At 39.6% G+C, this 18,554-nt stretch overlaps 1 protein-coding gene across 3 annotated transcripts in view; it reads right to left on the bottom strand.

The window, feature by feature from the left end:
* Positions 1 to 18,554, bottom strand: part of RBMXL2 (RBMX like 2) — a 136,417-nt gene that overhangs the window by 40,836 nt on the left and 77,027 nt on the right. Inside the window, exon 3 of one of the 3 annotated variants that reach the window (XM_054725522.1) lies at positions 6,075 to 6,114. The exons of the other annotated variants lie outside the window; for them this stretch is intronic. The gene's annotated coding sequence lies outside the window, so the exon portion shown is untranslated. The remainder of the gene's footprint in view (positions 1 to 6,074; positions 6,115 to 18,554) is intronic. 3 annotated transcript variants of the gene reach the window in all.

The following is an 18,554-nucleotide window of genomic DNA, read 5'->3' as shown; positions in this document are numbered from 1 at the left end:
GTTGAACTTTTATTGGAACTGCACTGAATATGTGCACAGACATAGGCTATGACCTCTTTCTATATACACGCAGTCTTTCTGTCCTAAAACAATATGGGCCTCCTTCTTTATGGTCTTTGGTATGTGGACGAAAGGAGCCACATGCTAACCTGACAAGCTCAGGGGAGGCCTGTGTGGTAGTCTTGAAAACTCAGAGACCTAAAATAACCACAAAAGATGGTCTGAAAATTAAATATTTAACTACAAACAGGTTATAGTGGGCAGTCATGTCCTAGGCCGATATTTTCCCTGACAACGATCAACTTAGATCTTTCCTGAGCCCATTTACCTTTTTGCCTCTAAGATAACATATCTGTGAGATGTCTGGGTAACTTGTAACTTCCTCTTTTTTGCTGGAGCCCCTGGGGCACAACCAAATGTGGTGGGCGCCAGGACAGATGCCTCAAATTCCTTCATTATTATGTTAATTGTTCCTGTACCCACCTAAGTATGTGTCCATCATTTTACTTTTTATCCAATCCCAGGGGTTTCCCACCATTTGACTTTATCCCACCTCCTTAATCCGTCACCAATGAATTTCATGTAACCCACCTATGTCCCTCCTTTGATGGCAATGTATAAATACAGATGTAACCCGCCATTCTTTGGAGCATTATCTCAATTCATTGAGGTTCTGCTTCCCGGCATATGTTGACAGTTTGGCTCAAATAAACTCACTAAAATTCTTTACAGGTTTCAATGTTTTTTTTCGTTAACAGGTAAAATCTTATAATTTTGTAAATTTCATTATTTGTGTTATAAACAACTGATTTTTCAGTTGTTATGGTAAATTATATCTTTTCATACTCTAGCACATGTGCACAAGGAGACATATGCCAGGACTGTAAAAAGAAAAATAGTATGTGATCTAAATGTCTACCAATAGGGGGAATGGATTAAATGAACAACAACCCAATTGTAACATTTTCAAACAATGGACTATGATACAGTGGTTTAAACGAGTGATCTAGATCTGGATGTATTAACGTGGATCAATTTTGAAATCACAGTAATTAATTTTTAAAAAGTTGCCAAATAAGTATGGAATGATCTCACTAATAAAAAATGTTATCTAAAACAGTATTATATGTTTTATGGGTATGAAAGAAAGGAGCCACATGCTAACCTGACAAGCTCAGGGGAGGCCTACGTGGCAGTCTTGCAAACTCAGAGACCTGAAATAACCACAAAGGATGGTTTGAAAATTAAATATTTAACTACAAACAGGTTATAGTGGGTAGTCATGTCCTAGTCCGATATCTTCCCTGACAAAGATCAACTTAGATCTTCTTTCCTGAGCCCATTTGCCTTTTTGCCTCTAAGATAACATATCTGTGAGATGTCTGTGAGATGTCTGGGTAACTTGTAACTTCCTTTTTACCCCGGACCCCTCAGGGCACAACAAATGGCACTGGGACATTCCTTCATTGTTATTGTTATCAAGTTAATTGTCAACTGTTAATTACGTTAAAGTATCCTGTATCTATCTCTGTAAGAGAAGCACATGTCCATCATTTCACTTTTCACCCAATCCCAGAGGTTTCCCCGCTTTGCTTTGTCCCACCTCCCTAATCTGTCACCAATGGATTTCATGTAACTCACCTACGTCCCTTTTCTTTGATTTCAAGGTATAAATATAGATGTAACCCTGCATTCTCCGGAGCATTATCTCAATTCATTGAGGTTCTGCTTCCCGGCATATGTCGACATTTTGGCTCAAATAAACTCACTAAAATTCTTTACAGGTTTCAATGGTTTTTTTCGTTAACATGGGTATGAACATATTGGAAAAAGGAAGAATTCTATACTCAGGAAGAATCCTAAAACTCTCTCTCTGACAATGTGGCTTAACCAAAATCAGAGTTTACTCTTCTGCTGCGATGGATAATCCCAGGCTGGTTCAAGCACAACAAGCCCCTGCTTCTTCTGTTTACTCAGACATCGTTACCCATGTATGAACTCATGGGCACATGACAATTGCGCCACCGCTGGATATCTCATCTGTATTCCCGACTGGACAAAGGGCAAGGGCAAAAGGCATAGAAGGTGTGTCCCAACTGAGCATACTGCCCTTTAGGAGTTTTCCCAGGAGCCACACTCAACAAAGTCTGCTTATATTTCACAAAACTGAGTGACAGCAGTCCTCCCTATCTGCAGGGGATACGTTCCAAGACCCCCAGTGGACACCTGAAACTGGGGATAGTACAGAATCCTATCCTATATATTGGGTGGGGCAAAGTAGGTTTACAGCTGTGAGTACTCGAAACATAGTTTATTCTTGTATTGTTATTTATTATTGTATTTTTCTATTATTTTCCATACAGGCAACTGTAAACCTACTTTTGCGCCAATCTGTATTGTTTCCCCCCCGCCCCATACATACATACATACCTTTCAGTTAAAGGAAGCACTTCACGCCTTCTCTTTGGCTTATATGAATTGCTAGCAACACTACTTTTGTGTGTTGGAGCCATTCCTAAATAAATAAGAGCAACTTGAACACAAGCACCACGATACTGCAACATGGATCTAATAACCCAGATGGCTAGTAAGTGACTACCTGGTGGAGAGCAAATATGTTGGACAAAGGGAAGAGTCATGTCCCCTGCAGGATGGATCAGAACGGCTTGAGATTCACCATGCTACTCAGAATGGTGAGCAACTGAACGCTTATTAATTATTTATGAAATTTTCCATTTAATACTTTTGGACTATGGTTGACTGTGGTTAACTGAAACCACAGAAAGTAAAACTGGGATAGCATAAGGGGGTACTGCTATACATAGTTAACCCTATATGGGGTCTTGTCTGGATTTTTTTGAAAAGCACTTTATAGATTTTCAACAAAGCAGGTGAGGTTTAGCAGTATTCAGGGGACTGTGCTTATTTCAGATTCTTTTAGTAGCAGATTGTATACATTAGCATTCGCCCTCAGGATGTAACTATAGGCCCAGTCAGTGCTTGCTGGAGGGCACAGTTGCCTTGAGTCAGGAAATGATGGGGAAAATCTGGTAATTATGCGCATTTGAGGCAATCCCTATTTTTTGCTTGGAAGTTTGAAGATTTAGACATTGCTATGATTCTTTTTTTGGTGATTCTAACCCAGTTTTCTTTTCGTTTTTAATCCTCACCCAAAGACATGGTTTTATTTATTTTTAGAGAGAGAGGAAGGGAGAGACAGAGAAAGGGAAACATCGATTGGTTGTCTCCCGTACATGCCTCCACCTGGGATCCATGTCGTGACCAGGAATCGATGCCCTGATGGGGAATCAATCTCACAACCTTTGGTGTACCAGATGACATTCCAACCAAATGAGACACTCAACCAGTTTTATTTTTAAGAAGAGCTGGTGTCCTAACATGTCAATACTTTTTATGTGGTCAATTATATTAACTGGTTCTCAATCATTCACCTCTACTTTTTACTCTGATGCCTAATAATAAAATAAATGCATTTTCTGGCATCTCATATACAACTAAAAGGCCAGAAATAAGTCAATATTTTTGCATGGACCACATTATCTGAACATACATTTAACTAGACTTTTTAACCCTTTGCACTCGCTTGCTTTTTTCATCGAGCTGCTACCGATGCTAACCGTGTCGAGTCACACTCGACATCCAAGTGCAAAAGGTTAACTGTGTGTACAAGTAATTTAGCACTGGGAACAGTTTTAAAAAAATATTCTAAAATATTTTCTGTTTTATTATTGACTAGAGGCCCAGTGCACGAAATTCGTACACGGGGGGGGGGGGGGGGAGGGTAATCCCTCAGCCCAGCGTGCACCCTCTCCAATCTGGGACCCCTCGAGGGATGTCCAACTGCCTGTTTAGGCCCAACCACCAGCATCGGGCCTAAACAGGCAGTTGGATAGCCTTCTCACAATCCGGGACTGCTGACTACCAAACGCTTGCCTGCCAGTCTGCCTGATTGCCCCTAACTGCTTCTGCCTGCCAGCCTGATCACCCCCTAACCACTCCCTTGCCAGCCTGATTGATGCCTAAATGCTTCCCTGCCAGCCCGATTGCCCCTAACTGCCCCTCCCTGCTGACCTGGTCACCCCTAACTGCCCTCTCCTGCAGGCCTGGTTGCCCCCAACTGCCCTCCCCTGCCGGCCTGTTCACCCCTAACTGCCCTCCCCTGCCAACCTGGTCCCCACAAGTGATCTCCCCTGCTGACCTGGTTGTCTCTAACTGCCCTCCCCTGCTGGCCTGGTCACCCCTAACTTCCCTCCCTTGCCAGCCTAGTCGCCCCTAACTGCCCTCCCCTACAGGCCTGGTCCCGCTCAAATGCCCTCCCCTACAGGCATGGTCACCCCCAACTGCCCTCCCCTAACTGTCCTCCCCTGCTGGCCATTTTGTGGTGGCCATCTTGTGTCCACATGGAAGCAGCCATATTTGACCACATGGTGATGGCCATCGTGTGTGTTGGAGTGATGGTCAATTTGCATATTACCTCTTTATTATATACTAGAGGTCCAATGCACAAAGATTCATGCAAGAATGGGCCTCCCTTGCCCTGGCTGCCAGCAGCGCCCTCGCTCTGGCCAGAGCTGCCTTTTCACTCAGGCCCAGAACTGCCTTTCCACCTTCCCAAGCTGCCCAGAGGCCTGGAGCGGCTGGGGTGGTGCGGAACGCCTGCATCATCGCCATGGGAACAATGTAAGCATCCTGCCCTGCTCCTGGCCACTCAGCCCCTGTGTATGCAAATTAACCCGCCATCTTTGTTGGGTTAATTTGCATACCCACTCCTGATTGGCTGGTGGGCATCATGAAGGTGTGGTCAATTAGCATGTTACTCGTTTATTAGTGTAGACAGGATATATCAGAAACAGAAAAAACAACAACTTTATTGTATCCCTATGATGGCTTTGAAAATATAGATTTTCTGGACATATACATGCTCTTCATAGTACCCTTGTCAACTGCCTAAGTGACAATATTTTCTCCCAGACGGTGTCTTTGAACTTTGTGTAAAAGAGTAGTAGATCCCAGGTTTGAGGGAAATGGTTCAGCATGATTATCAACATTTGTTAATTATTTATTCATTGTAGTTCATAATTTAGACATTAAGTTTCTGCCTTCTTTTGATCAAATTACATATTGGGGAGCATCTTCTAGGATACTTCCCATTATAACTGAATTTTGCATGATCAATTATTCTGGAAAAAAAACATATAAAATCATTTCAAAATTAAGACACAGACGTCAATTTAAGTTATTTTTAAGTTGCTGCTGTGCTGTGTTCAGCTTCATAATTGTGAAATTCGTTTATTTTCTTATACTGATCACATCGACTTATTGATGAAAACATGTAGGTGTTTAATCGTGAAAATACTTGTTCCTTCAGGCCATTTCACATGTCAGTGGAAATTCTGTGTGCCATTTCATTTGGATTTATCAGATGACAAGATCTGTCATATCCACTAAAATGAGATTTGATAAATTGGGAAGTAAAAAGCAAAACAAAAAAAACCCCTCTTACATAGTTGTACTCATTACTTGTGATTCTACTTTAGTTTTGTACCCTACAAATATAATCCTATATAATAAAAGGCTAATATGCAAATTGCCCCCTCGGGAGTTCGACCAAATGGGAGTTTGACTGCTCACTATGACATGCGCTGATCACCAGGGGGCAGTGAGGAATGAAGGAAGGCCCCAGCTGGCAGCCCAGAAGGCCCCATTTGGCCCTGATTGCCTGCCAGGCCTAGGGACCTACCCGTGCACAAATTTCATGCATCGGGCCTCTAGTAGATAAATAAACATTATTGAATGCACTTCTAATAAATAAAAAACAAAACGTGACTGCCAGAGGCCTAGAGGCTGTGAGAAGGAGTCAAAAGAGCCAACCTGGGCAGGAATTAAAACAAGGAAACAGCTGTCAGATACTGCCAAGGGTAGGGGGAGAGGTGTTCTCTGAAAAATCTCAGGAAAGGAGTCATCAGCTTGAGGTATCTGCCACACTTAGAAGCACTAACATCCACTCTAACTTTGCCAGTCAAATTAAGATGCTGGGCCTTTACCCACCCTACCTTTCTCTTCTCTCTGCTCTGGAGAGGCCATAAACATCATCTGAGAATCAAGAAAGGAAAAGGAGACAGAAAAAAAAGAGAACTTAATCACACACCCATCACCAATGCAGGCTTTCTAATCTGAAACAAAACTCAATTTGGGAAAGAAAAAAAATTACATTTATGGAAGCAACCTAGGTGTCCATCAATAGTCAATAGGTGAATGGATAAAGAAGTTGTGGTATATATACACAATGGAATACTACACCACAATAAAAAATGAAATCTTGCCATTTGCAACAGCATGGAGGGATCTAGAGGGTATTAAGCTAAGTGGAATAAGTTAGGCAGAGGAAGACAAATACTGTACGGTTTCACTTACATATGGAATCTAAAAACAAAACCAACCAAACCAGACAAAAACAAACTCACAGAAACAGAAACCAAAAGGATGGTTACCAGAAAGAAGGGATCTGGGTGATGGGGTGATGGAAAGAGGAAGAGGAATTCAGTCAACAATATTGTGATAAGTTTACATGGTGACAGATGATTACTAGAATTAGTGGGGTGATCACATTGTAATGTATAAAATATCAAATCACTCTATTGTACACCTGAAACTATATAACCAACATAAGATTGTTTACCAACTATATTTAAATTAAAAGTTATATTTAATCAAGATTAGAGTTTTATAGTATAGAGGACTAAAAATTTAAATGCCAAGAATAAGAAAAAATTTATTTTAGAGAGACCCAAAACTAGGAGAACTCACTGAAATTTCACCCAGAAACATGAAGATAAAGTCGAAATGCAGGTTCAAAAGTGTAGTTGTATAAGGTTGTTTCTTTTTGCATTCTACTAAGTCCAGCTCATTCAATAAAACTTAAAGTTTTTCTATGGCATTTAATGTTCTGGAAATTTTTAAATTTTAATACAGTAAAATATGTCAATAATATTTATTATATATTAGAGGCCCGGTGCACTGGGGGGTGGGGGGGAGGGGAGAATGTCCTTCAGCCAAGCCTGCACCCTCTCCAAATCTAGGACCCCTCGGGGGATGTCCGACTGCCAGTTTATTGCACCTAAACCGGCAGTCGGACATCCCTCTCACAATCCAGGACTGCCTGCCAGCCTGATCACCCCCTAACCACTCCCCTGCTAGCCTGATTGATGCCTAACTGCTCCCCTGCTGGCCCAATCATCCCCAATTACCCTCCCCTGCAGGCCTGGTCGCCCCTAACTGCCCTCCCCTGCCAGCTTGTTCGCCCCTAACTGCCCTCCCCTGCCAACCTGGTCCCCCCAAAGTGACCTCCCCTGCCAGCCTGGTCGCCCCTAACTGCCCTCCCCTGCCGACCTGGTCCCCCCAAAGTGACCTCCCCTGCCGACCTGGTTGCCCCCAACTGCCATCTTTGGCAGCCATCTTGTGACTACTAGGGGGCGGCCATCTTGTGCAAGGGTATGATGGTCAATTTGCATGTTACCTCTTTATTATATAGGATTATTATATAGGATGTATTTGTGCCATGTATTAAGAAATCCCTTCTTATCCAATGTCATAAATATTTTATCCAATATTTTCTTCTCAAAATTTCAAAGTTTTGTTTTAAACATTCACATTTTGATGTACCAGGAGCTCACTTATTTTATGTATGTGTGAGATAATGAACTCATTTTTTAATCTGGGTAACCAATGATCCCACTTTCATATATTCAGTCACGCATCATTTTCCCAACTGATTAGTAATGTCACTTTTGCAATAAATTAAGTTTCCATACTTGCTTGGGTCTATTTGTGGGCTTTTGATTCTGATCCCTTGGCCAATATAACAGTGACTTCATATCTTAGGTTTATAATTGTAAATATAATAGAAAATCTTAGACTAAACCTATGTTATATATCATGATCAAAGAAGAATGGACAATGGTCATCTGAAATGAAAAGAATAAATCATTTCTGGAAAAGATATCAAGTGTAAAAAGTTAGTATTAATATGGCAGATGGTGAATGGAAAAGTCTCATGACGTAACAAGGAAAACTTTACTATTATAAATTAATCAACTTCACGTGTTCTAATCAACCATAAGGTAGCCCATATTCTGTAATCCATATTCTGTACTCTCAGTTGTTTTCATATGCACCTCTTTTCTTTGGGGTCTGAAAAATTATTGAAAATGTAGGAAGGTGTGAAAGAAACATTACTAACCTTCACCTTGAAGGCAATTCCTAAAATACTAGTAGATATAAGAATGAAGATAGAAAAATAATTTAAAAACCCTAAATATTTTATACTCAGGTTTTCTGGTATCTGGTCAGTTTTATAATAATTATACCACATATGCACTTTGACAGCTTTTTGAAAATTTAGAGCACTTAGGAGACTCATATATTCAAAGGGATTCTAATTAAAGGTTTAGATTGTTGATTAAGTTTGCAATCAATGTTTAAATATTTGGGGAAATTTAATCTGTGTAGTGCCTAAATTTGACTTATCAGTTTATGTACATGTTGTATGAATATTCAGAGGGGTGTTATTAATAAAGTGAATTCTAGATTCATATGATTAATAAACTGGAAAATAAAACTACTTATAAATAATAGTGTTTATTCTTCTTCCCACATAGAAATTATCTGGACACACACACACAAAATAATCCCACAATGTTAAGTCATATTTTTCCCTGGTCTTTTTCTGCAAAATGGCTTTTCTATTTTTGGCCCATAATACCTCCATCAGAATTTCAGAATTAGCTTAGTAAATTCTGTAAAAGTGCTCTGTAGTTATTTTAGTTGAAATTGCACTGAATCGATAGATTAATTTGGAATCAATTTTCCTCATTATGAGAACACATGGCATTTCTCTGTTCTTGTTCTAAAAAAAAATGCTTCTAACATATTCCCAATTAGGATGTCTTCTTGTATTCAGTGATGCTGCTAAAAAACCCAATGTCATTATCATTCTCATTCATTTGCATATGACTGAGATACCAGACCCTTATCAGAGATATGATTTGTATTTTCTCCCATTCCATGATTTATCTTTTCACTTTCTTATAGTAACCTTTGAAACACAGAAGTCTTTTATTTTGATGAATTCTAATTTACCTATTTTGTCTTTGGTCTCTAGTGCTTAAGGTATCACATCTAAGAAAATATCACCTAATCAAAGGGCATAAAGATTTAGTGCTGTTTCCTTCTATGAGTTTTCTAGATTTACTAGCTCTTACCTGTAGGTCTTTGATTGATATTTAGTTTATTTTTTGTATATGGTATAATGTAGGGGTCCAAATTCATTCTTTTGTATGTAACAATCCATTTGTCAAGTCCATTAAATTTCACTTATATGTGGAATCTAATCAACAAAATAAACTGATGAACAAATAGGTCCAGAGACATGGAAGCATGCAACAGACTGATAGATCTCAGAGGGAAAAGGGGAGGGGAAGAGATTAACCAAAGAATTTATATGCATAGCCCATGGACACAGACAATAGTACAATGAATGCCTGGGGTGGGGAGGGAGAGGATGGAAAGGGTTAAAGGAGGGGGAGATAGGGGATATCTCTAATACTCTCAACAATAAAAATAAATTTAAGAAATACATATGAAAAAAAACCTTTTTGCCTATAGAATGGTATTGCTGCTTTTGTTGAAAATCAGTTGGTAAATATACACAATGGAACACTACTCAGCCATAAAAAGATTGAAATCTTATGTTTTGCAACAGCATGGATGGACCTAGAGGGTATTATGTTAAGTGAAATAAGCCAGACAAAGTCAAATACCATATGATTTTACATATATAATAAACAAACAAAATAGAACAGACTCATAGATACAGAGAAAAGACTGACAGTTGACAGAGGAGAGGGTTTTTGGGGGGCTGGATAAAGGGATTAAGAAGTACAAATTGGTAGTTACAGAACAGTCACAGAGATGTAAATTACAGTATAGGGAATATAGTCAATAATATCGTAATAACTATGTATGGGGCCAGGTGGGTACTAGAAATACTGGGGGACTACTTTGTAAAGTACATGATTGTCTAACCACTATGCTGTACATCTGAAACTAATACAGAATAATGTTAAATGTAAATTGTAATTGAAAAAAAAAGTAAAAATAAATAAATAAATAAATAAGAAAATCAATTGACTATAGATGAATGGTTTTATTTCTGGACTTCCAATTCTATTCCATTGATCTATGTTTTTCCTAGGTCAGTACCAGTCTTATGTTGTTTTCAGCGTACAAGTTTTATACATATTTTGTTACTAGTGACCCAGGGCACAGATTGGTGCACATTGAAAGGAAATTAATTAGAAGGTGGCCCGCAGGGCAAGACAAGACAGACAAGCTCTGGAGCCAACCTCCTGCAGTTCCTCCCCAGCCAGGCACAACTGGAGTGGTGCTGTGGCTTGAAGGGCGTCTGCAGAGTGAGGGGGGTCCCTCTGGCAAGTGGGGTCCCTCGGCCTGGCCAGCGGGGATTGGGCCAAAATCACCTCTCCAACATCCCCCCAGGGGTCCCCGAGTGCAAGAGGGCACTCTGCAAAGTTGCTGTCATACAGTATGTGGAATGCAAAAGCAAGTGTGCAGTAACAAGATTCGGGCCGACAGTGCCCCAGCAACAAAATAACCTGTGGCCCACGAGGAATCGGGCTCCCTCCTCTCTGGTTCCAGGGTGATCACCGGAAAACTGCCACTGCCAAGCCACTGCAGCTTGCAGCTCCTGCATTGAGCGCCTGCCCCCTGGTGGTCAGTGCACATCATAGCTACCAGTATGATGAACACTTAGCATATTAGCCTTTTATATATATAGATATTTATTTCTAAATATTATAACTTTTTGATGCTATTGAGAATAGAGTTGTTTTCTTAATTTCATTTTCAGATTTTTCATTGCTGGTGTATTGAAATACAATTGATTTTTATGTATTGTATCTTGCAACTTTACTGAACTCACTTATTAGCTCTATTGTTTTGTGGGAAAGGGGGATTCTTAAAATTTTCAATATACAAGCTCATGCCATCTGTAAGGATAGTTTACATCTTCATTTCCAAGCTGCATGCCTTTTAGTTCCTTTCTTTCCTGATTTCCCTGGCTAGAACCTCCAGGAAAATGTTGAATAGAAATGTCAAAAGCAGATATGCTTTTCTTGTCTCCTCATCTCCTAGTCACACATGTATACTTTAAATCTCTTTGTCTCTATGGGCGGTGTTATGAATGAATTTCAAATATATTTCTTCAAAATGTCAAATTCTCTTCTCATTTACATTATAAGAGTTTTATATTATGGAGTTGATATTCTTGTCTTAGCTTCTTCCTTTAATGACTATACCCTTCATTTCCACGGTATTTTGATTGTTCTTTTAAAATGTGTTATTCTCCATGCCTATTTGTTACATAATTGATTTTATTTTTATAATGGGAGGTTTGCCTTCATTTACTTCTTTAAATACATTCAATACACTGATCTTATAACCATCTATTCTAGAAATGTAATATCATTTGTAATGAATTCATTTTTTTCACTTGATTTTGTAGGCTTTCTTAACATTAAGTCTCTTTGTATGTTACAATTTTGGCTAGCAAGCTCAATGTTGAATGTTAAGGTAGTGTTGTTTTTTCCTTGTTTTTTATATTTTTCCACTTTTCCTCTGTGTTATCTTATTTAGTGGTTTTGCATTCCCCGCGATTCTCTGGTTTAGTATATGTTATTTTAGTATAATTTAGTTTACTGTTCCACTGTGATCTTGGGGATGTGGTAGATTTGGTGATAGAATCCTGGGTAGCTTAGCTATGTTGCCAGTTCCCTGGCTTTCTATGTCTGTAGACCTAGGAGTATATCCTCAGGCAATATTCAGCACACTTAAAATTGTTTATTTCCCATTTTCCCCCCCTCTAACCTTGTCTTTCTAAGGAATACTTGAAAATGTGGTCTTTTTTTTAAGTCTTTTTTTTTTAAATTACTTTATTGATTAAGGTATCACATATTTGTCATCAACCCCCTCCCCCCGTTCCCTTCCCAATCCCCCCCACACGCAAGCCCCCCTCCCCCTGTTGTCCGTGATCATTGGTTAGGCTCATATGCAAGCACACAAGTCCTTTGGTTGATCTATCTCCCTTGTCCCCACCCTCCCCTACTTTCCCTCTGAGGTCTGACAGTCTGATGGATGCTGTTCTTGTTCTTCAGTCTATGTTGTTCATCTTTTCCCCTAGATGAGTGAGCTCATGTGATACTAGGAATACACTTATAGGAACTGAAAATGAGACAAGCAATAATGGTTATGCTGAGAGGCAAATGAATCAGTCTGTAGTGAGTTTCTTTCTGGGCCAACAGTTCTTTTGAGTCCCGGTTTCTATGTCCAACAGTTGTTAATGTGTTCATAACAGCAATGATATTTCAGTTCTGGATGGTGGACAAATGGTGGTATTGCAGGTCTGACCCTCTCTGGTTTGGTCCTGGGCAATCTGCAGTGACGCATATCTGCTGACTGCTAGTATGGCAAGGCATCATCAGCGTCTTCCATCTCTGGACTGCTTCTCTTCTGTCTTCATGGCTGGAGCACTCCTGTCAATTCCTCTCTGTTGCAGGAATCCACATGTCTCGGAGTTGTTTTCCGAAAATATACAAACATATTCTCGACCAAAAGTTAATAAAGGAATATTTTCTATAAATTTGATTTGCTATCCTTTTTCATTTTTTTTTGCCCAAATGATTTCCTTTGGCTTGTTTTGACACCATGTATGTTTTACCTGGGTGACTTGCTGTTAGCATTACAAATGAAAGTTAATTTTCTAAAGTAAAAATTTTCTAGATGTAATTTATTTGCAGGATATTTTTCCTTACATGATATTCTTCTACTATCCCCCCTTTTTTGGTTTAAATATTGGGAGGCTTTTGGAAATTTTATGCTGTAATCTTGATAGCTTTTAAATTTTACTTTTTTGCACTAAAATGTGACTGCTTTAGGTTCATTATATGTTATGCAATTTTACCATGAGATGAACAACCAATAAAAATTTTAGTTAACACTTTAGTAACAGCTTTTTTGTCCAGTACAATTGATTTTTCTAAAGTATTTGCTTATTTTGATTGGCCAATTTAGTCTGAAAACTTGACTACTATTTTACTGTCAAATTTAATATTCAAACAACCATCTTGTTTTACCCTGTAATTATTAGTGGAGAGGATTATTTGCCTTCTTGAGTAGGCCCTGAGCATTCCTGGTGCTAGGCTGGATTTAGATATCCTAGACCCCAGTTCCCCGGATCATGGGTGCAAGACATCTCCATCAAGTCTTGTTGCGGTGAGAGGGCATCTGCTGTCGGCCAAGTCTCTGTTACCTGGGTCCCGATTTGAGCTGGGCATGTGAAGCTGAGCAGCCATGGGGGCAGGAGATCTCCTTCAGCAGGGGTGAGGGTTCAGGCCCCTGCAAAGTTGGGGGGGTGAAGGTCTGTGCCCCACCTCTGTTGACCCCCAAGTTCTCTCCTGATGGCCCCTGTGCGACTGTGCCTGTCTTAGGTTGTTCCTTCCCTGAGGAATCTTACCCGTCTCTGGCTAACCAGCCATCCTCCGGGGCCAAGCAGGGTGATGTGAGGTTTAGTTCTGTCTCCTTGGTCGCCTATGCCCCCATGGCCTCCGCGCCCAGCACCTGTCTTGGGATCCCCTCGCCTGCTGGCAGGGTCCCAGCACTGATCACATATCTTGTGGAACCCAGGTTTCTTCTCCAAGGAGGCCCAGCTCACCCCACTGGGCGAGAGACACATCCATGGTACCAGCCATCATGAGGTTTCAACCTTGGCACGAACAGAAGCTCAGGCAACAGCTGTGGACAATTGGATTGTGAGAAGCAGGTCCCTCTTGGCTAAAAGGGCAAGAGGGGCCAATTTAGAATGCTCAGGTGCCTTCCCAGGGGGCCCTCTGCATAGTGGAAGGGATTAAACCCTTTTATGTCCTTTTTAAATTGCTGCCAGACATTCAAAGAATTAGTTTGTAAGTTTGTTTGGGGTAATTATATAATATGCTGTTGTAATTCTAAAATATCTAGAGATGTGTTACGTTTATCTCCAAGCACCAAACAGATGATTCCCCCCCCCCCCCCCCCATGGGTGTGAGGAATTATTATATGTAATGGGGGTGATCCAAGTCTGGGAAAATTTTTAATGACAGTATAGAATAATATCATGTAAGGATATTCTTTGTTCTAGTCCATGGCAATACCCTTTCAAACTGGCTGTCTATTTCTTTTTGTATAGACAAGGTCTTGGTTACATTTTCTGCACTTCTACCACGGGCAAGTAGTGATAGTAGTAACACCCTTTCTTTGGTGTCCACACAAGCCAGAAACCTCTCTTTAATTTTACACACAAAGGGGCATTGTTTTGATTTTGTGTCATACAAAAGGGAAGCTGGGTGGAGACCCCTGTGTATTTATACTTTCTTGCCCCACCCCCCATGGACCTCCTGGATAACCAAGGTGTTTGGTATTATTGGTGACTACGTTAGTCAGGGGATCAGCCTATATGAGTGGTCTTACCCATGAAGAGTCAGGAGCATAAGTCCAAAATACTTACCCTCTTGTCCCGGGTAAAATTACCTTACATCTGATGATTGCTAGCATGGCTGGAAAGGCGTTCTCGTGCATTCTTGGGTTTCTGGTTACCTCACAATTTCTTCCCTGAGGTTTGACATTCTGATTGATGTTTCTCTGTTTCTGGATCTATTTTTTCCCCCCATCAGTTTATGTTGATCCTTATATTCCACAAATGAGTGAGATCATGTGATATTTATCTTTCTCTGCCTGGCTTATTTCACTAAGCATTATGTTCTCCATCTCTATCCATATTGTTGCAAATGGTAAGAGCTCCTTCTTTTTTACCGCAGCATAGTACTCCATTGTGTAGATGTACCACAGTTTTTTAATCCATTCATCTGCTGATGGGCACTTAGGCTGTTTCCAAATCTTAGCTATGGTGAATTGTGCTGCTATGAACATACGGGTGCATATATCCTTTCTGATTGATGTTTCCAGTTTCTTGGATATATTCCTAGAAGAGGGATCACTGGGTCAAATGGGAGTTCTATTTTTAGTTTTTTAAGGAAACTCCATACTGTTCTCCACAGTGGCTGCACCAGTCTGCATTCCCACCAGCAGTGCACGAGGGTTCCTTTTTCGCCACATCCTCGCCAGCACTTGTCATTTGTTGACTTGTTGATAATGGCCATTCTGACAGGTGTGAGATGGTACCGCATTGTTGTTTTGATTTGCATCTCTCTGATGATTAGTGATTTAGAGCAGGTTTTCATATGTCTCTTGGCCTCCCTTCTGTCTTCTTTCGAAAAGTTTCTATTTAGATCAGTTGCCCATTTTTTGATTGGGTTGTTTATCTTCTTTTTGTTAAGCTGCATGAGTTCCCTGTAAATGTTGGAGATTAAACCCTTATCGTTGACATCATTGGCAAATATGTTCTCCCATGCAGTGGGCTTTCTTGTTGTTTTATTGATGGTTTCTGTTGCTGTGCAAAAGCTTTTTATTTTGATGTAGTCCCATTTGTTTATTTTCTCTTTAGCTTCCATTGCCCTAGGAGCAGTATCAGTGAAGAAGTTCTTTTGGCATATGTCAGAGATTTTTCTGCCTGTAGATTCCTCTAGTATTTTTATGGTTTCCTGTCTTATGTTTAAGTCCTTGATCCATTTTGAGTTTATTTTTGTGTATGGTGTAAGTTGGTGGTCTAGTTTCATTTTTTTGCATGTATCTGTCCAATTTTCCCAACACCATTTATTGAAGAGACTGTCTTGACTCCATTGTATGTTCATGCCTCCTTTATCAAATATTAATTGAGCATAGTGATTTGGATCGATTTCTGGGTTCTCTATTCTATTCCATTGGTCTATATGTCTGTTCTTGTGCCAATACCAGGCAGTTTTGAGAACAGTGGCTTTGTAATATAGCTTGAAATCTGGTATTGAGATCCCTCCTACTTTATTCTTCTTTCTCAGGATTGCTGTAGCTATTCGGGGTCTTTTTTTATTCCAGATGAATTTTTGAAAAGTTTGTTCTAGGTCTGTGAAGTATGCCATTGGGATTTTAATGGGAAGTGCATTGAAAGTATAGATTGCTTTGGGTAGTATGGACATTTTGATGATGTTGATTCTACCAATCCATGAACATGGTATGTTCCTCCATCTGTTTATGTCTTCCTCTATCTGTTTTTTCAGTGTCCTGTAGTTTTCCGCATACAGGTCTTTTACCTCCTTAGTTAAGTTTATTCCTAGGTATCTTAATTTTTTTGGTGTGATGGTAAATGGGATTGCTTTTTTAGTCTCTCTTTCTGTAAGATCATTATTGGTGTATATAAATGCCATAGATTTCTTAGCGTTTATTTTGTATCCTGCTACTCTGCCAAATTCATTTATTAAGTCTAATAATTTTTTGATGGAGTCTTTAGGGTTTTCTATGTACAGTATCATGTCATCTGCAAATAAGGACAGTTTTACTTCTTCTTTTCCAATTTGGATGCCTTTTATTTCTTCTTCTGTCTGATTGCAATGGCTAGTATTTCCAACACTATGTTGAATAGGAGTGGTGAGAGTGGGCATCCCTGTCTTGTTCCTGTTCTTAGGGGAAATGGTTTTAGTTTTTGCCCATTGAGTATGATGTTGGTTGTGGGTTTGTAATATATGGCTTTTATTATGTTGAGGTATGATCCTTCCATTCCCATCTTGCTGAGAGCTTTTATCAAGAAAGGGTGTTGGATTTTGTCAAATGCTTTTTCTGCATCAATTGATATGATTATATGGTTTTTATCTCTCAATTTGTTTATGTGATGTAGGACGTTTATTGATTTGTGAATATTGTACCATCCTTGCATCCCAGGGATAAATCCTACTTGGTCATGGTGTATGAGCTTTCTGATGTACTGCTGGATTCGATTTGCTAGAATTTTGTTGAGGATTTTGGCATCTATGTTCATAAGGGATATTGGCCTGTAATTCTCTTTCATTGTGTTATCTTTATCTGGTTTTGGTATTAGGGTGATGCTGGCTTCATAGAAGGAGCTTGGGAGTGTCCCTTCTTCTTGAATTTTCTGGAATAGTCTGAGGAGGATAGGTTTTAGCTCTTCCTTGAATGTTTTGTAAAACTCCCCTGTGAACCCGTCTGGCCCTGGACTTTTGTTTGCTGGAAGTTTTTTGATGACTGCTTCAATTTCTTCCATAGTTATCAACCTATTGAGATTCTTAGTCTCTTCCTGAGTAAGTTTTGGAAGGTTGTGTTTTTCTAGGAATGTGTCCATTTCCTCCAGGTTGTCTAGTTTGTTGGAATAGAGTTGTTCATAGTATTTTTTGACAATCCTTTGTATTTCTTTGGGGTCTGTTGTTATTTCACCTCTTTCATTTCTGATTTTGTTTATTTGGGTCCTCTCTCTTTGCTTCTTGGTGAGCCTGGCTAGAGGTTCATCAATCTTGTTTATCCTTTCAAAGAACCAGCTCTTGGTTTTGTTGATCTTGTGTGTTGTTTTTTTGGTCTCTATGTCATTCATTTCTGCTCTGATCTTTATTATTTCCTTTCTTCTGCTCACTGTGGGCTTTTCTTGTTGCTCCCTTTCTAATTCTTTGAGTTGTTGAGTTAGATGATCTATTGCCATTTTTTCTTGTTTTTTGAGATAGGCCTGTAGAGCTATACACTTCCCTCTCAGGACTGCTTTCATTGTGTCCCATAGGATTTGCAATGTTGTGTTTTCATTGTCATTCATTTCCAGGATGTTTTTAATTTCTTCTTTGATCTCATTGATAACCCAATCATTGTTTAGTAGCATGCTATTCAGTTTCCAAGTGTTTGAATTTTTAGGAATGTTTTTATTGTAGTTTATTTCTAATATTATGCCATTATGGTCTGAGAAAATGCTTGATATGATTTCAATCTTTTTGAATTTGGGGAGACTTTGCTTGTTACCCAAAATGTGGTCTATTTTTGAGAATGTCCCATGTGCACTTGAGAAGAACGTATATTCCATGGCTTTGGGGTGAAATACTCTGAAGATGTCAATTAGGTCCTTCTGATCTAGTGTGTCATTTAGAATTGCTGTTCCTTTGCTGATTTTTTGTCCAGAGGATTTATCCATTGATGTCAGTGGTGTATTAAAGTCCCCTACTATGATTGTATTGATGTCGATCTCTCCTTTGATATCTTCCAGGAGATTTTTTATGTATTTGGGCGCTCCTGCATTGGGTGCATAAATGTTTACCAGAGTTATATCTTCTTGCTGGATTGCTCCCTTTAGTATTATGTAGTGGCCTTCCTTATCTCTTATTATGGGAGGTCTATTTTACTTTGAGGTCTATTTTATCTGATATAAGTATCGCAACCCCAGCTTTTTTCTCATTTCCATTTGCCTGAAAAATGTTTTTCCATCCCTTCACTCTCAGTCTGTGTGAATCTTTTGCTCTAAGGTGGGTCTCTTGTAGACAGCAAATATATGGGTCATGTTTTCTTAT

The sequence above is a fragment of the Eptesicus fuscus genome, chromosome 13 (assembly GCF_027574615.1).
Source record: "Eptesicus fuscus isolate TK198812 chromosome 13, DD_ASM_mEF_20220401, whole genome shotgun sequence".
Classification (NCBI taxonomy): domain Eukaryota; kingdom Metazoa; phylum Chordata; class Mammalia; order Chiroptera; family Vespertilionidae; genus Eptesicus; species Eptesicus fuscus.
The sequence above is the reverse complement of the archived record's forward strand: the minus strand, read 5'-3'. Positions and strand labels throughout refer to the sequence as shown.